Source organism: Osmia bicornis, unplaced genomic scaffold (assembly GCF_907164935.1).
Source record: "Osmia bicornis bicornis unplaced genomic scaffold, iOsmBic2.1, whole genome shotgun sequence".
Taxonomy (NCBI): Eukaryota; Metazoa; Arthropoda; class Insecta; order Hymenoptera; family Megachilidae; genus Osmia; species Osmia bicornis.
In genome coordinates this window covers 100401-120504 of record NW_025791391.1, presented here as the reverse complement: position 1 = coordinate 120504, position 20104 = coordinate 100401, and the positions used below count along the sequence as shown (strand labels likewise).

General features: G+C 46.0%; 1 pseudogene; it reads left to right on the top strand.

Moving 5' to 3' along the window:
• Positions 1-8643: 8643 nt before the first annotated feature.
• Positions 8644-8820, top strand: LOC123989128 (annotated as a pseudogene).
• The last annotated feature ends 11284 nt before the right edge of the window (positions 8821-20104 follow it).

Here is a 20104-nt window from a genome sequence, read left to right as displayed (position 1 = left end):
CATGTTTCCCCAGGAGCAAGCCCCTGGAGTGATACATTTTGCCAAGATTTTGGTCTTCGCCCTTTATACAATATTTAAAAAATATAATAATGCAGTGGGGTGAATTCCCACTGCATATGTCCCGCATTCGAAAGAGTTATACATTGTTTATTTGAATAAAAAAAAATTAAAAAAAGAAGGGGCTAATAGCCCTGGCAGTCGAGCTTCTTTCAGCGCGCTATATTCTAGGTAAATGACTAAATATGGACATATACTCGAGTAATAGTATAGCCATGTAAGAGTATAGAAGCAAGAAGAGCGAAAATAGATAATAGAAAAGAATAGAGAAAGAAGGTAGATATAGTGAATAGGGTAGATTAAGCATGAGTGACAGGAACACCGCAATGCAATTTCAGTCGACGGATGGATAATAATAAATATAAGAAATGAATGTAGTGTATAAAAAAAAAGAAAGGAAAGGAAGAGTCCATGACTATGTCGGTGTTCCTGCCGGGGGTGTCGCACTTGGACGGTCCCGATTGGACGCGTTCCTTTTGGACGCCGTGCCGATTGGACGCTTTCCTTTTGGACGTCGTGCCGTTTGGACGCCGTGCCGTTTGGACGTCGTGTCATTCCGATTCGTGCCATTTGGACGCCATATCTTTTATAATCATTGCCTTTGGAAATCGGCAGATGGTGTTATTGCTTGTCGATTTAAATTCCTATGCTATTTGAATGCGTATGCATGCTAAAGTATATGATTACATATATCTAACGATAAGGTCAAATGGTTATGTGTAACGTTTGACAGGTATAGGTTATAGTGTAAAACATGTGGAAATTGAATGCAGTTGTGAGGAGCCCGAGGCCGCGAAACCGCGGGCCCCGCCAGCGCATTAGTACCGACGCCGCCGATAGGTGGCGACCGCGCGTACCGCGAACTCGCGAGGCAAACGGCCTCGCGAGTATTGATATACCGGGCCGCGACACGGCAGAAATCAGATCGACACTCGGAAGCGAACCATACGGCAAGCGATAAAGAGACACGATCATCTTCATTTTTGGCTCCTTGCGAATCCTCCAGCAGCGTTCGGCAGGACGGGTTGTCTTCACGGCCGTCCTCCGATACAGTCCGCTGTATCCCTGGCCACAGCCGAGAGCTCGCTCTCGGCGGCTTCCTGACCGCCGGCTCGGACGTATTACGTCTCTACGGCGTCCACCGGAGCACGGTCCCCCTAACTGCCTGGGTATAGGACGGGTTGTCTTTACGGCCGTCCGCCCATGAAGGCATCGAACGCCCGATCCCCCAAACACTCCCGCTACCTCCGCCGCACCGAAACGCCGCGATAAAGACGGCCAACACCCCGTCCCGCGACCGCGACCGCGCCGCGCCATAGATATAAGTCCGCACCATAGATATAAGTCCGCGCTATAGATGTAAGTCCGCGCCGTAGAGTATAAGTCCGCACCGTAACCGTTCCGCGACCGTAGGCTAAGACCGTTAGAGTGATAGGAACCCAGGGCCGTAGCATTAAGTATTCTTGTAACTAGGATTAAGAAAATATATTTATTCTTTTACCCCCTATACCACTGACTTTCATTTCATTCGTTCACCCGAACCCCGGACTTACCGGCTGAGCCGGCAACCCCCCGGCGGTTATCCGTCACACAGTTACTTTCTTACAAGATATATCTGGAAGTATGTTTAAGGTAAAAGAAATATTAAATTTTATTTTGTTCAATACATCCTTTATTTCAAATTAATGTTGAGTACAATGTATGAATATATAATAGTATGATATCTTTTTTTATATTTTCAGCACCTGTTCAGACATTCATGCGGAAATTACAACCAGAAAATTATGGAGGAAAAAAGTTAAATAGATACATTGAAGATAATTTCCAGCGTAGACTGAAAAAATTGGGGCAAGTAACAAAAACGTACCCTGAAAACAGATGCAATTACATTCTCGTAGGATATATCAGGAAATATGTTTGAGGTAAAAGAAATATTAAATCTTATTTTGTTCAATACATCCTTAATTTCAAATTAATGTTGTTGTGGACAATGTATCAATATATAATAATATGATTTCTTTTCCTTTATTTTCAGCATTTATTCAGACAGTGATGAGGAAATTACAAACAAAAAATTGTGGAGTAGAGAATCTGAATTGACCCATTAAACAAATTAAACTTTGTGGAATGAAATACTAGGATTAATAACAGAAACGGACTCCGAAAACAGATGCAATTACATTCTCGCAGGATATATCAGGAAATATGTTTGAGGAAAAAGAAATATTAAATCTTATTTTCTTTAATACATTCTTTATTCCAAATTAATGTTGTTGTGGACAATGTATCAATATATAATAATATGATTTCTTTTTCTTTATTTTCAGTATTTATTCAGACATTCATGAGGAAATTACAACCAAAAAACTACGGAGTAGAAAAGTTGAAAAGTTACATTAAAGAAATTAAACACTGCAGAATGAAATACTACAACAAATGTGAAAAACGCACTCTGAAATCAGATGCAATTACTTTCTTGCAGGATATATAAGGAAATATGATTAAGGTAAAAGAAATATTAAATCTTATTTTTTTCAATACATTCTTTATACCAAATTAATGATTTTGCGTACAATGTATCAATATATTGTAATATGATTTGTTTTTCTTTATTTTCAGCATTTATTCAGAATGGAATATTTCAATATAACTGTTCAACTCGTTTGAGACAAATTCATGACTTCTAAACACAATACAAGCGCTATAAAAAGATACAAGTGAATGGTGAAATAGAAACTCTGTTTCAAATTATTTTTTTTATAAATTATTACTTGGTAAAACTATTTATTTGAAAGTAGAAGAAAACACTGTGAATTGTAACTTAAATTCTATATTAAGGAAATTAGAATAGGAAGTTAAATTTTAAGGGTTTTATCTACTTTTATTAAACTATTTATTTGAAATATGCTGGTATTACATTGTTTTTAAAGTCTATAACGTGCAAGACAAACTTATCTAATTTAATACTGCTCTTGCTCGAATAATTTCTGCACTGTATCTATTTAATACATCTACTCCATAATATCTCTGTTGCAATTTTCCCCTCCGTGTCTGATCAAACGCTGAAAATAAAGAAGAAGAAATCATATTATTATATATTGTTACATTATACTCAACAATATTAATTTATAATAAAGAATGTATTGAAAAAAATATGGTTTAATATTTCTTTTACCTCAAACAAATTTCCTGATATATCCTGCGAGAAAGTAATTGCATATGTTTTCAGAGTACAATATTTTTTTTTGTCCTAGTATATCATTCCACACTGTTTAATTTCTTTAATGGATCTATTCAAATTCTCTACTCCAATATTTTTTTTCTGATCAATGTTTGAATAAATGCTGAAAATAAAGGAAAAGAAATCATATTAGTATATATTGTTACATTGTACACAACAATATTAATTTGGAATAAAGAATGTATTGAAAAAAATATGGTTTAATATTTCTTTTACCTGAGACATATTTCCTGATATATCCTGCGAGAATGTAATTGCATCTGTTTTCGGAGTACGTTTCCGTTATTAATCCTAGTATTTCATTCCAAAATGTTTAATTTGTTGAATGGATCTATTCAAATTCTCTACTCCATAATTTTGGTGGTAATTTCCTCATCAATGTCTGCATAAATGCTGAAAATAAAGAAAAAGAAATCATATTATTATATATTGATACATTGTCCACAACAACAATAATTTGGAATAAAGAATGTATTAAAGAAAATAAGATTTAATATTTCTTTTACCTCAAACATATTTCCTGATATATCCTGTGAGAATGTAATTGCATCTGTTTACTGGGTACATTATTATTTTATTCCGTACTGTTTAATTTCTTTAATGGATCTATTCAATTTGTTTACTGCATAATTTATTGGTTTAAATTTCCTCATCAATGTCTGAATAAATGCTGAAAATAAAGAAAAAGAAATCGTATTATTATATATTGATACATTGTCCACAACATCATTAATTTGGAATAAAGAATGTATTAAAAAAATAAGTTTTAATATTTCTTTCATCTCAAACATATTTCCTGATATATCCTGCGAGAATGCTCATCAATGTCTGAACAAATGCTGAAAATAAAGAAAAAGAAATCGTATTATTATATATTGATACATTGTCCACAACAACATTAATTTGCAATAAAAAATGTATTGAACAAAATAAGGTTTAATATTTCTTTTACCTTAAACATACTTCCAGATATATCTTGTAAGAAAGTAACTGCATTCAATTTCCACATGTTTTTCACTATAACCTATATCTGTCAAACGTTACACACAACCATTTGACCTTATCGTTAGATATATGTAATCATATACTTTAGCATGCATACGCATTCAAATAGCATAGGAATTTAAATCGACAAGCAATAACACCATCTGCCGATTTCCAAAGGCAATGATTATAAAAGATATGGCGTCTAAATGGCACGAATCCAATTGTCACGACGTCCAAACGGCACGGCGTCCAAACGGCACGACGTCCAAAAGGAACGCGTCCAATCGGTCAGGCGTCCAAAAGGAAAGCGTCCAATCGGCACGGCGTCCAAAAGGAACGCGTCCAATCGGGACCGTCCAATCGGGACGCGTCCAATCGGTCGACGTCCAAGTGGGCATCACTCAACGAGAAGAGGAAGTGGTCCGGGAGCCACGCGTGGTAAGGACCCCTACGGGGGCGGATCAGGGGCCTCGCAGCAGACCTCTGACCTCTGTAACAACAATATTTCTAGTCAATGTTCTTGTGATTGTCCTAGGTTGTGTGCAACCGCTAGCAGCGCGACTAATTGCCCCAGATCAAACCGGGGCTCTGTTTTCAGCCAGAACAACGGGCAGAATAGGAGGGGCCGAGGGGGCACCACTAACAACATTAACAATAGAAGTACCCGCGAAACTACCACACGAAGAGCACCCCCCAGAGGTCGGGCCCCACAGTCGCCCGCGACGCACCGGCGGGGAAGGGTGACGCCCCGACTTCACCTGAGCGCCGGGGATCCCGGAGAGGGCGCGACCCGCGTCGGGACACACGGCTCCCTGATGCCGTCTCACACGCCGACCGATTCGACGAACCAACCCCCGACACCGACCGACCCGAAGGGCTCCATAGGAGCACGAGGGCAGCGATAGATGTCGAAAGGCAGGTCTCGTTGAGGAAGCCGAAACGGTGACGACGCTTCAGGCGCTGGAGGACTTCGCTGCGAAAGTGGCGGAGTTCTTCGTTAAGCTTCGGGCCGTGGATACCGAACGGGCCGCAAATCCAGCCACCAGTGGGAGGGGTGGCCGGCCACGACCGGCTGCGAGGAGGGAAGGCGAGTCTCACCGTCCGAGGGACAGTTCGACGACGACCGGTACTCCTGCCAACCGCGAGGAACATGTTTGATAGGCGACGCAAATTCAGCGCTTGTTCCGTGCGAACCGGAAGCGTGCGGTGCGAGAGGTCCTGAAAGGGTCCTCTCCACACTGTAAGGTGTCGAAGGACGCAGTCCAGCGACATTTCGCAGAGATGTATGCTCTCCGGGATCGTGCGGGGCCCCTCCCGACTATCCATTATGAGACAGCACAGGGGAGTGACGCTCTGGTGTCGACATGTACGGCCACCGAGGTGAGCCGCCGCCTGGGCCGGATGAGGAAATCTTCTCCGGGTCCCGACGGCGTGACCTACGGTGATTTGCGCGATGTCGATCCAGGCGCCATGCTCCTAACGGCGTTATTCAACGCCTGTCTCAGGATGGAGCATATTCCGCGCGTTTGGAAGGCGTCAAACCCCGTTCTTATTTATAAGAAAGGTGACCGGGATGACTTGTCCAACTGGAAACCACTCGCGATGGGTGATACTGTGCCGAAACTCTTCGCCGCTGTAATGGCCGACCGCCTCACTCACTGGGCCGTACAAAACCGACGGCTCTCACGAGGTCAGAAGGGTTTCCTGCCGTACGAAGGGTGCCTCGAGCACAACTTCGTGCTGCAGGAATGCATCGCCGACGCTCGGAGGAAGAAGGGGAACTGGTGGTGGCGTGGCTGGATCTTTCCAATGCTTTTGGATCGATCCCGCACTCCACTATCCTGGAGTCGCTCTCCAACGCCGGGGTGCCGCGGGTGATGACAAATATCGTCGCCAGTATGTATACAGACTGCGCGACGAGGGTCCGTACCGCTGAGGGGTACACAGACAGGATCCCCATACTCTCTGGGGTTAAACAGGGGTGCCCCCTTAGCCCCATACTGTTCAACCTGGCACTAGAGCCAGTAACCCGCGTAGCCGAGGACTCCACCATAGGATACAAGATCGCGGGGGAAAGAATTGTGGAACTCGCCTACGCGGACGACATCGCGCTGCTGGCGGAATGCGAAGAGGAGATGAGGCGACTACTACGTGAAATTGAAAGCATTGCAGCCAACCTGGGTCTCGCCTTCAATGCTAGAAAGTGCGCAACACTGCACATTAGAGGCCGGGACGACGTACTGGACACCGTGTACTGTATCCAGGAGGAACCCGTTCCGACTCTGGAAAAAGGTGAGTCTTACCAACACCTAGGGATCCCAATCGGGGTTCAGCTTGATCAGACGCCCGACACCACGATCCAAGGCGTGTTAGCGGATCTGGGCGCGCTGGACCGTTCACTCCTCGCCCCCTGGCAGAAGATCGAGGCGTTGGCGACATTTATTGTTCCGCGCCTCGATTTCCTGCTTAGGGGAGCCAATATGCGGCGAATGATCCTGTCGGAGCTTGACAAAGCTATCAAGCGGACGGTTAAGCTATGGCTCCACTTGCCCCAGCGCGCTAGCCCGGAGGTAGTCCACATTCCCCCGTCACTGGGAGGATGTGGGCTCCCTCCGATAGCGGACCTTGCTGAGGTCACGGCCGTGGCCCACGCATTCAGGCTGCTGAACGCTAAGGTCACGGTCGTGGCTCGTATCGCGAGGTTCACGCTGGAAGCTGCCGCGAGCGAGAAGCTTCGTCGAGCTCCGACCGATCGGGATCTTGCCCAGTACCTGTCGGGCTCTTTGGCCGGGGACTGGTCAAGACCAACGACTGGTCGTTCGTCGTTCTGGTCGAGGGTACGGTCCGTCGCGCTGAGGTCCGGAGCGCGTCTGGGTTTTCGCTGGGAGTGGAGTGATGGTCGAGCTGAACTCGCGATTGTAATGGAATCCCGAAACGGACGTCGGGTAGTCGTGCCGCTTCTTGCCAAGGCACATGTCATCACCAGGATGAGGGCTGCAGTGACGGAGCACTATGTGTCCTCGCTTCTTCGGAAGCCGGACCAAGGCAAGCTTTTCCAGGCAACCATCCAACATGCGGCGAGCAATCGCTTCATGAGGGGTGGCGCGTTTATCCGTTTTGCTAATTGGAGGTTTATCCATCGCGCCCGCCTCGACGTACTCCCGTTAAACGGAGCCCGTCGATGGGGGAGTGAGGATAAACGCTGCAGGCGATGCGGTTACACGCTGGAGAGCCTTCCTCATGTGCTCTGCCACTGCGGTCCTCATTCTGCCGCCAGGCAGAGACGGCACGACAACCTCGTTCTGATCAGGATCAACAGGAGAGTCTTCGGCGCTTCGCCCGGACATCGTTGTCACGCACGAAGCGTCGAAGACCATTGTACTGGTCGATGTAGCCGTGCCCTTCGAAAATACGATGCAGGCCATCGTAGATGCTAGATTTGAGAAAATTGACAAGTACCAGCAGTTAGCTGATTCTCTCAAGGGGCGCGGCTACAAAGTATATCTAGACGCTTTCATTGTGGGTGCCCTGGGCGCCTGGGATCCAGGGAACGAGTTCCTCCTGGAACTATTAAGAATATCTCCGCGAAACTAATGATAGCCGAAACAATCGCGTGGTCCCGTGACATGTACGTCGAACATGTCTCGGGCATTAGACAGTACACGGTGTCCAGTACTGATAATAGAATGAGCTATAATCATAACGCATCTGAGGAATTGGAAGGCGCGGCCCGGGAACCCTCATCTCCTCAATCAGTAGGAACACCGACATAACTGTGTGCAATACGGACTAAGCATGTTCTGTATTGTCTTGCTTCTCTTGCTCTATCCTATTCTATTCTATTTTAATTTACTGATTCTATTTTAATTTATTTTATCCTATTCCCTCTTATCTTGTATATGCATCGGTGTTCCTTATACTTATCTCTCTTATGATTAATACTTTAACTATCTTTATTTATTCTTTTTTTTTCTTCTGTTTTTCGTTGTTTTTTTTCTCCATCTTTATAACTGCGACATTCAGATCTATATCTATTTTAGATGTTCCTATTCGCTATACTAGACTATATCTGTGATTAATCCGGCCTATATATTTATATTTATATTTTTATATTTCTATAGTGAAATCTATTTTTAGCGCGTATTACTGGGCTGCCGAAGACGGAAAGAAGACCAATGCTAGGGCTACTAGCCTCTTGTTTATACTATTGTAATGGCGTCAGATCTACTGAGAATCCGCGACACATGCAACGGGAAAATGTTCCCGCTGCATTTAAGACTTTCTTACTCATATGAAGGGCCAGGCCTGTAACTTGAGATAAACAACGTACCACCTCAGGGACTTGTCCCTGAGGAAACATTAATTGAAAATAAAGCGCTTTTATCTGTTCTTATCAGCTTAATATCTGATACACTCCCCATCGGGGAGTCAGAATATTAACCTTATTTTTGGAATTGGTCGGACTCCGGGGCTTGCTCCGACTCCGACACGGGTCGTACCTGCCTTGCAGTGCCGCAGGACGCGGCCCACATTGGCTATATAAAAACATACATTGCATTCTATAAAATATTCTGACTACTCTTTTCTATCTCTAGTCTTTTTTCTATTTTTATTTTTTATCCGCGATCGCGTTCGTGTATTGGCTTTTCCAACGGCGGTGCGACTCGCTCAGCACAGCGGCGACTGAACTGCGCGGTAAGTGGAGCTTGGGAGACTGGTGGTGGTTTTTCTGTAGTGTTGCGTTACTGTAGAGTGGTGCCACCTGGAGCAGGCAAAGCGCTGTCGACTCCAGGCGGACTGTTTCGATACATCGAAACCCTTTCGCGCCGTATCCGATTCCGGTGCGGCTTTGCTCGCGTTTGTTTGTTTTGATTCTGTATTTAGCTGTTATCCGTGAGAACGCTGGTCGTTTAAACCGATAACAGCTGTTTGTCCCACTAACCGACTTGCCGAAATCCACTTTTTGCTCTAGTTTTTGTGCTCCCGTATAGGCTAAATATAGACATTTAGACCGTTACAGGTAGACGTTATTCTATTATTCTAGCTATTCAGTTAGAAATTTTTCTATTTGCATTAGTTTAATCAGCTTTTTTCCGACTAATTATCGAGGTACACGGGTCCCTTTACAACTTGTGTAACTCGATATTAACAGTCCAGTCCTCTGTGTGCGGTAATTTGCAGATTTAATTTGCATATTATCGCGGAGAGCGATTCGCACGGTCGTCTTTCCGTTCGTTCGTTTCTGTTTTATTTCTGATCTAATCTAGTCACTAGATTAAGGTTTTACTTTATTTTATTTATTTTATTTTCTTTCTATTTTATTATTTTGATTTATTTATTTTTTTTCTTTTATTTCCGCGACCTGTATACCTATACATAGGTATATCCTCTCGCTCTATCTCCTGATTTACTTTATTTTATTTTATTTTGTTCTTTTTATCTTTCTTTCTACTTCATTTTACTTTATCCGTTTTATTTTATCTATTTATTTCATTAGTTCTAAGTTTTAATCATTGACTGGGGAGTCCTTACACTCTGTATCAGCATTTATTATTGTTATACTTTACTTACTATTCTAGTCCATCTATTTATTCTTTTATCATTTATTTATTTAATATGACTTCAACGACGAACCCCAAGCCGAGCTGCACCGCCAGGGGCAACGAAGTTATGATAACCTTCCCCCCTCCTGAAACCTTCCCGTGCCCCTTCTGTAATGAAGGGGCACCCCCGTCCCGAATGAAGGTGGCCGTGTACCAGCGGCATGAGGACTTAGGCAAACATCTGCGCCTCCACCACCACGGCGCTAGCAGAAGGTGGGTCTGCGGTGTATGCTTCTTCACCGACGACAGTGCTTATGCGCTGAAGAAGGTGAGAAAGCATCACGCAGACTCCCATGCAAATAATGCAGTGCCTCGTGCCGCTGGGACACGGACATCTGCCCCCGCGGGAAGGGTTAGCGGCGGTACATCCTCGGCCGGGAGGGATTCAGCCGTGGAGCGACCCACTGACGCGCATGTAGCTGAGATGACGCAGAGGCCCTCTCCGTCGCCGATGGAAGCGGCAGGGACCACCACGGGTGGAGGCGCGCTAACGCGCGCCGCTAGATCTACCCTAACCAACTCCCGGACCACCGTGGCTGCCAAAACCAAGGCCGCGCCGAAAAAGAAGCCCACGATCACTGCTCCGGTGACGGGGAGAAATCTTTTGACGGGCTGGGCAACTAAGAAACCTGCGACAACGACAGCGACAACGACGATCACGAGGAAGAGCGGGACGCCGTCCAGCCTCGCCGATGGACGACCTCCACCCGCGGGGAGTCCCGCCACCCCGCCGACCATCGACCTTACCACACCACCAGCGGGGACCGGCGCCGCTAAAAGGACCAGCGGCGGGTCAGTGTCAATGAGGAGGCCAAGTGGGGGGGTAACTTCCACCCTAACCCCCCCATCAAAAGAGAAGGAGAAGAGCCCGGGTATGAAGAAAAGGAACACCCGGGCCTCAACGGAGCTTCCTCAACCTGGCCCGCCCCGACGAACCATTACCGCCACAAGAAAGGTGACCCCGCCGTCACGTATGCAGAAGTGACCAGGGGCACGTCGACCGCCACTACAACGAGGACTACCCGGAGGATGGCACGGGCAACCTCCCTCCCGCCCGTGTCGAAGCAAGAGGAAGCCGGGGGCACATTCACCACCCAAGTGCCCCCCACCATGCTAGCGACGGCGACGTGCACCTTCGCGACGGCGGGGACATTGACCCTGACGACGACCTCGGTCTACAGCAAACCGGTGGCCGTCGTCACCATCGCTACAAGGAGGAGCGGGGGGGGGGGGGGCCTCGCCGAGGGGGCTCAAGAAGAGAATTCAGCAAGACACGGTGTTCCTGGAGTCCGCGCCGACGACAAGGGCGCGGGCTGCCAGGGCGACCACGGAGCCTCCTCGATCCCCCCCAGGACAAGACAACAAGCGAAGCTGAGGAGGAGCCCACCACCTTCGACGGGCTCCGCGACGGTGAACGACGTGGCCACCTCAAGGACACCGGAGGAGCGCTCTGAAACAAGAAGGAGCACCCGGGCGAAAACTCTATCGCCCGGGTCAACGAAAGAGAAGAGGAGGGGAGACGAATCTACCACCCTACCGTCCCCCATTACAGGGCGTCCCGGGAGGAGATTGATCCTCCCAGCTATAGCCGAGGCGTCGCCAGCGGTCACTGCGGCGCCGGAAAAGGAAAAGGAAAAGAAGATGGAAAGAAGACCAGGAGTGGAAGAGGATGCAAGGGACGGGTGGGACGTCACGCCGCGGTACACGAGGAGAAGGGCTGGGCGGCAGGAAGAGGAGGGAGTTTTGACGACCCCGTCACCGAAGACGCAGGCGCGGCAGCCACGGCAGCAACAACAACAGCAACAAGACGAGGAAATGGTCCGGGGGCCACCCGTGGTAAGGACCCCTACGGGGGCAGAGCAGTGGCCTCTAAGCAGACCACTGACTGTCGATAGGGCCACTAGCCCTATCGACTTAAACAGTAACATATCTAGTCAATGTTCTTGTGATTGTCCTAAAATAAGGAATGTCGCCAGCAGTGTGAATAATCGCCCCGGGTCAAACCGGGGCTCTGTTTTCAGCTACAATGGGCAGAACAGGGGGGGCGAGGGGGCACCATTAATAACAATAGCAACAGTAGAAGAGATACCCGCGAAAATACTACACGAAAAGTACCCCCCAGAGGTCGGGCCCCACAGTCGCCCGCGACGCACCGGCGAGGGAGAGTGACCCCCCCGCCCTCACCTGAGCGCCGGGGATCCCGGAGAGGGCGCGACCCGCATCGGGACACACGGCTCCCTGATGCCGTCCCACACGCCGGCCGATCCGACGAACCAACCCCCGGTGCCGACCGACCCGAAGTGCTCCGTAGGAGCACGAGGGCAGCGATAGGCATCGAAAGGGCAGGTCTCGTTGAGGAAGCCGAAACGGTGACGACGTTTCAGGCGCTGGAGGACTTCGCTGCGAAAGTGGCGGAGGTCTTCGTAAAGCAGCGGGCTGTGGATACTGAGCGGGCCGCAAATTCAGCCACCAGTGGGAGGGATGGCCGGCCACAAGCGGCTGCGAGGAGGGAGGGTGAGTCTCGCCGTCCGAGGTACAGCTCGACGACGACCGGTACTCCTACCAACCGCGAGGAATATGTTCGGGAGGCGACGCGCATTCAGCGCTTGTTCCGTGCGAACCGGAAGCGTGCAGTGCGGGAGGTCCTGAAAAGGTCCTCCCCACACTGTGAAGTGTCGAAGGACGTAGTCCAGCGACACTTTACAGAAATGTACGCTCCTCGGGATCGTGCGGGTCCCCTCCCGACTATCCATCACGAGACAGCACTGGAGTGTGACGCTCTGGTGTCGGCATGTACGGTTGCCGAGGTGAACAGCCGCCTGGACCGGATGAAGAAATCTTCTCCGGGTCCTGACGGCGTAACCTACGGCGATTTGCGCGATGTCGACCCAGGCGCCACGCTCTTAACGGCGTTATTTAACGTCTGTCTCAAGATGGAGCATATTCCGCGCGTTTGGAAGGAATCCAACACCGTTCTAATTCATAAGAAAGGTGACCGGGATGACTTGTCGAACTAGAGACCTCTCGCGATGGGTGATACCCTGCCCAAACTCTTCGCCGCTGTAATGGCCGACGGCCTCACTCACTGGGCTGTACTAAATCGACGGCTCTCACGAGGCCAAAAGGGCTTCCTGCCGTACGAGGGGTGCCTTGAGCATAACTTCGTGCTGCAGGAATGCATCGCCGACGCTCGGAGGAAGAAAGGGGAATTGGTAGCGGCGTGGCTGAATTTTTCCAATGCTTTTGGGTCGATCCCGCACGCCACTATCTTGGAGTCGCTCTCCAACGCCGGGGCCCCGCGGGCGATCACAAATATCGTCGCCAGCCTGTACACAGACTGGGCGACGAGGGTCCGCACCTCCGAGGGGTACACCGATAGAATACCCATTTTATCAGGGGTAAAACAGGGCTGCCCCCTCAGCCCCATATTGTTCAACTTGGCAATAGAGCCCATCATCCGCGTGGCCGAGGACTCCACTGCAGGGTACGAAATCGCGGGGGAGAAAATCGGGGAGCTCGCCTACGCGGATGATCTCACGCTGCTAGCGACATATGAGAAGGAGATGAGGGAGATGCTACACGCCGTTGAAGACATTGCAACGAACCTGGGTCTCGCCTTCAACCCCCAAAAATGCGCGACACTCCATTTACGAGGCCGGAACGATGTACTGGACACCGTGTACAACATCCAGGAGGAGCCCGTTCCGGCTCTGGGAAAAGGTGAGCCCTACCAGCATCTAGGGGTCCCAACCGGGGTTCAGCTCGATCAGACGTCCTACACCACGATCCGTGGCGTGTTAGAGGACCTGAGCGCGGTGGACCAGTCACTTCTTGCCCCCTGGCAGAAGATCGAGACGGTGGCGACATTCATTGTCCCGCGTCTCGATTTCCTCCTTAGGGGAGCCAATATACGACGAATGGCCCTATCGGAGCTCGACAAAGCTATCAAGCGGACGGTCAAGCTGTGGCTTAACCTGCCCCGGCGGGCTAGCCCGGAGGTGGTCCACATTCCCCCGTCACTGGGAGGATGTGGACTCCCTCCGATAGCCGACCTCGCGGTGGTTACGGCCGTGGCTCACGTATTCAGGATGCTGAATGCGGGTGACACCGTCGTGGCTAATATCGCGAGGTATTCGCTGGAAGCTGCCGCGAGCGAGAAGCTGTGCCGGGCTCCGACTGGTCGGGATCTTGCCCCGTACCTGTCGGGCTCTTTGGCCGGGGACTGGTCAAGGCCAACGACGGGTCGTTCGTCGTGTTGGTCGAGGGTGCGGTCTGCTGCGCTAAGGTCTGGAGCGCGTCTCGGTTTTCGCTGGGAGTGGTGTGATGATCGGGCTGAACTCGCGGTTGTTATGGAATCCCGAAACGGGCGTCGGGTAGTCGTGCCGCCTCTTGCCAAGGCACATGTCATCACCAGGATTAGGGCTGCAGTGACGGAGCACTATGTGTCCTCGCTTCTTCGGAAGCCGGACCAAGGTAAGGTTTTCCAGGCAACCACCCAGCATGCGGCAAGCAATCGGTTCATAAGGGGTGGCGCGGTTATCCGCTTTGCTGATTGGAGGTTTATCCATCGCGCCCGCCTCGACGTGCTCCCGTTAAACGGAGCCCGTCAATGGGGGAGCGAGGATAAGCGCTGCAGGCGATGCGGATACACGCTGGAAAGCCTTCCTCATGTGCTCTGCCACTGCGGTCTTCATTCTGCCGCCAGGCAGAGACGGCACGACAACCTCGTCATGAGGTTGAGTAGGGCGATCCGGGTTCCCGGTGAGATCCGGATCAACACACGTGTCCCCGGGCGACAGGAGAGTCTTCGGCGCTTCGCCCGGATATCGTTGTCATGCACGAAGCGTCGATGACAGTAGTACTGGTCGATGTAGCCGTGCCCTTTGAAAATACGATGCAGGCCATCGCAGATGCAAGGTTCGACAAAATCAACTAGTACCAGCAATTAGTTGATTCTCTGAAATGTCGCGGCTACAAAGTGTATTTGGATGCCTTCATTGTGGGCGCCCTGGGCACCTGGGATCCGGCGAACGAGTTCCTCCTGGAACTACTTAGAATATCGCCGCGATACGCATCCCTGATGCGAAAATTAATGATCGCTGAAACAATCGCGTGGTCCTGAGACATATACGTCGAACATGTCTCGGGCATTAGACAGTACACGGTGTCCAGTACTGAAAACAACGAAAACAATAGAGACATAGCGACAGAAGACCTGGAAGGCGAAGGCCGGGAGTCCTCGTCTCCTCGACAGGCAGGAAGAGTGGTGCCCACTTGGACGTCGACCAATTGGACGCGTCCCGATTGGACGGTCCCGATTGGACGCGTTCCTTTTGGACGCCGTGCCGATTGGACGCGTTCCTTTTGGACGTCGTGACGTTTGGACGTCGTGCCATTTGGATTCGTGCCATTTGGACGCCATATCTTTTATAATCATTGCCTTTAGAAATCGGCAGATGGTGTTATTGTTTGTCGATTTAAATTCCTATGCTATTTGAATGCGTATGCATGCTAAAGTATATTATTACATATATCTAACGATAAGGTCAACTGGTTGTGTGTAACGTTTGGCAGATATAGGTTATAGTGAAAAACATGTTGAAATTGAATGCAGTTACTTTCTTACAAGATATATCAGGAAATATATTTGAGGTAAAAGAAATATTAAATCTTATTTTCTTTAATACATTCTTTATTCCAAATTAATGATGATGTGGACAATGTATCAATATATAATAATATGATTTCTTTTTCTTTATTTTCTGCATTTATGCAGACATTGATGAGGAAATTACCACCAAAATTATGGAGTAGAGAATTTGAATATATCCATTAAACAAATTAAACATTGTGGAATGAAATACTAGGATTAATAACAGATACGTCCTCCGAAAACAGATGCAATTACATTCTCGCAGGATATATCAGGAACTATGTTTGAGGTAAAAGAAATATTAAATCTTATTTTGTTCAATACATCCTTTATTTCAAATTAATGTTGAGAACAATGTATGAATATATAATAATATGATATCTTTTTTTATATTTTAAGCACCTGTTCAGACATTCATGCGGAAATTACAACCAGAAAATTATGGAGGGAAAAATTTGAATAGATACATTGAAGATACGTTCCAGCGTAGAATAAAAAAATTGGGGCAAATAACAAAAACGTACCCTGAAAACAGATGCAATTACTTTCTCGCAGGACATATCTGGAAATATGTTTGAGGTAAAAGAAATATTAAACCTTATTTTGTTCAATACATTCTTTATTCTAAGTTAATGTTGTTGAGTATAATGTAGCAATATATAATAATATGATTTCTTCTTTATTTTCAGCGTTTGATGAGACACGGAGGGGAAAATTGCAACAGAGTTATTATGGAGTATAAGTATTAAATCGATACAGTGCAGACATTATTCAAGCAAGAGCAGTATTAAATTAGATAAGTTTGTCTTGCACGTTATAGACTTTAAAAACAATGTAATACCAGCATATTTCAAATTAATAGTTTAATAAAATAGATGAATCCCTTAAACTTTAACTTCCTATTCGAATTTCCTTAGTATAGAATTTAAGTTACAATTCACAGTGTTTTCTTCTACTTTCAAATAAATAGTTTTACCAAGTAATAATTTATAAAAAAATAATTTGAAACAGAGTTTCTATTTCAATATTCACTTGCATCTTTTTTATAGCACTTGTATTGTTTATAAATCTTGAATTTGTGTCAAACGAGTAGAACAGTTGTTTTGAAATATTCCAATGCTAAGTCGAATCTGAAATGATATTAAAACGTTTGGAAAGAATCTAGACAAAGAAGATTTATGGACGTTCTGTTGGAAACTCTTTTTTCCTCTCTAGTCAATCATATCGTTATTGGTAAATATAATCTGAGATCTTCGACATGTCATTGTTTATGCTATTGTAACATCCAGCAGGAAGAAGAATAAATAAGAAGAAATTTAAAAATTAGTATTTATTAAAATATTTATTCATTTTTCGTTTTTTATAATTAAAATTTGTAACAGTTCATTTTTTAAATTTATTATTGTACAACATTGATTTAAATAATTATATTTATATTTAATAACTAAAAATCTTATATTTATTAATATTTACATTTAACAACAAATTTTATATACTTCAAAATATACGTCGATAATTCTACTACGTCGATAATTCTACCGCGTCGATAAAAGATCGACACAGCGCGCAAAATAAATAGATAGAGACAGCAATAGCGAATAGAAAGAGATACGAACAAGCGCAGAGTAGAAAGAGACAGCAACAGCGCGTAGACAGAGATAGCGATACGCACGGAGTCACGTACGCGCAGGTCAAAGTCCAAACACTTCCGGTATCGAAAACACAAGTAGAAACAACTGCTACGTCAGCAGTTCTCCGGTATAAAAAAAAAAGAATTGTAACCGGCACAATATATTGTCGGATTACATGTAATTAATATTATCTAGTACAACTGTCAAGAAATTTAGTGAATTCCGTTTCGTAAGATTTTAGGTTATATTTGCCTATGGTATAAAACTAATTCATAGTAATTGAATCTCCATTTCTATCTTTTCTCCATAAGTCTTCTTTGAACAAGATCGTTTCTAAATGTTTTAATACCTTTTCTGATTGGATTGAGTATTGGAATATTTTAGTTGGACTGTTGTAGTCGGATAAAATGAATTTGGGATTTGTAAATACAATACAAGTGATACCAAATAGATGAAAGTGAAGAGTGAAGTAATTACAACAATATTACAACTTCTTTTTTTTATTTATGTATTTTTACTCGACAAAAGTGTTTATTTACAGCTAGAAGAAGACAATGCGAACTGTAAATTAAATTCTATATTAAGGAAATTGGAACAGGAAATTACAAATGAAATCTCATTTTCTCCTATTAATTTATTTATTTAAAATATTCTGACACTATGATTTACAACACAAACTTATCTAATTTAATAATCCTCTTTTTTTAATAATTTGTTCAATGTATCTATCCAAATCTCCTACTCCATAATTTTTTGGTTGTAAGTTTCTCATCAATGTATGAATAAATACTGAAAATAAAGAAGAAGAAATCATATTATTATTATTGATACATTGTACTCAACAACATTAATTTGAAATAAAGAATGTATTGAAGAAAATATGGTTTAATATTTCTTTTACCTTAAACCTATTTCCAGATACATCATGCAAGAAAGTAATTGCATCTGTTTGCAGAGTACGTTTTTGTTATATGTCCTAGTATTTCATTCCACGCTGGAAAATATCTTTAATGTATCTATTCAACTTTTGTACTTCATAATTTTTTGCTTGTGAGTTCCTCATCAATGTCTGAATAAATGCTGAAAATAAAGAAACACAAATCATTTTACAATATATTGGTACATTGTACTCAAAATCATTAATTTCAAATAAAGAATGTATTGAAGAAAATATGGTTTAATATTTCTTTTACCTCAAACATATTTCCAGATATATCCTGTGAGAAAGTAATTGCATCTGTTTTCGGAGTCCATTTCTGTTATTAATCCTAGTATTTCATTCCACAATGTTTAATTTGTTTAATGGATCTATTCAAATTCTCTATTCCATAATTTTGTTTGTAACTTCCTCATGAATGTCTGCACAAATGCTGAAAATAAAGAAAAAGAAATCATATTATTATATATTGATACATTGTACACAACGTTAATTTGGAATAAAGAATGTATTGAAAAAAATATGGTTTAATATTTCTTTTACCTCAAACATATTTCCAGACATATCCTGTGAGAAAGTAATTGCATCTGTTTTCAGAGTATAATTTTGTTTTTTGTCCTAGTATTTCAGTCCACACTGTTTAATTTCTTTGATGGATCTATTCAATTTCTCTACTCCATAATGTTTTGGTTGTAATTTCCTCATCAATGTCTGCATAAATGCTAAAAATAAAGAAAAAGAAATCATATTATTATATATTGATACATTGTACACAACATTAATTTGGAATAAAGAATGTATTGAAGAAAGTAAGGTTTAATATTTCTTTTACCTTAAACATACTTCCAGATATATCTTGTAAGAAAGTAAATGCATTCAATTTCCACATGTTTTTCATTATAACCTATACCTGTCAAACGTTGCACACAACCATTTGACCTTATCGTTAGATATATGTATGTAATCATATACTTTAGCATGCATACGCATTCAAATAGCATAGGAATTTATATCGACAAACAATACCACCATCTGCCGATTTCCAAAGGCAATGATTATAAAACATATGGCGTCCAAATGGCACGAGTCCAAATGGCACGACGTCCAAACGGCACGGCGTCCAAACGGCACGACGTCCAAAAGGAACGCGTCCAATCGGTTCGGCGTCCAAAAGGAACGTGTCCAATCGGCACGGCGTCCAAAAAGAACGCGTCCAATCGGGACGCGTCCAGTCGGTCGACGTCCTAGTGGGCATCACTCGCCGGTACGCAGAGGGAGAATCTGGGGGCCGTCCGTCCTTTCGGAGGAGGACTAGCCGCCCCTCCTTCCAAATCGAGGGGAACACCCCCTGCTCCAAAGCGGCGCTGAAGAGGCGGCACAGCCTCGGACCTAGGATGCCGGACGCGATAACCCAGGCGCGGGCGGGGATGCCGTCCGGGCCCAGGGCGGTGTTCTTGGCCCCGAGCCTTCTGACGGCATCGTCCACCTCCTCCTATGTGACCCCCAGGTCGGCGGACCAGGCGACGGGTTCCGCCGGCCCTTGCTGGTGGCGCGGGTGCGACGTTCCCCCGGAACGGGGGAAGAGGGTGTCATTTACCCGCGTCAGCAGCTGGGGGTCCAGACTCTCCGAGACCGGGGGCGCCCGTGCGCGGAGCTTGCCCATGACCATCCAGTAAGGGCGCCCCCACGAGTCCTCGTCCAGAGAGCCCTGGAGCTCCTCCTACGCTCGGGATTTCGCGTCCCTGATGGCCTGCCTCAGGGCTACCACGAAGACCTGGTATGTGCCCCTCAGCAGATCCTCCCTCGCCGGGTCGCGGACTCGAGCCCTCCGGGCGCGCTGCCACTGGCGTCGGGCGCGCCGACACTCGGATTGGAGATCCGCAATGTCGCCCGACCACCAGTACACTGCCCTACGGGGGGGCAGGCGCGGGGCCCGGGACATGGCGGTGTCGCATATTGCGGTCATCGCCTCCCGGAACCACTTGGCCTCCCCCT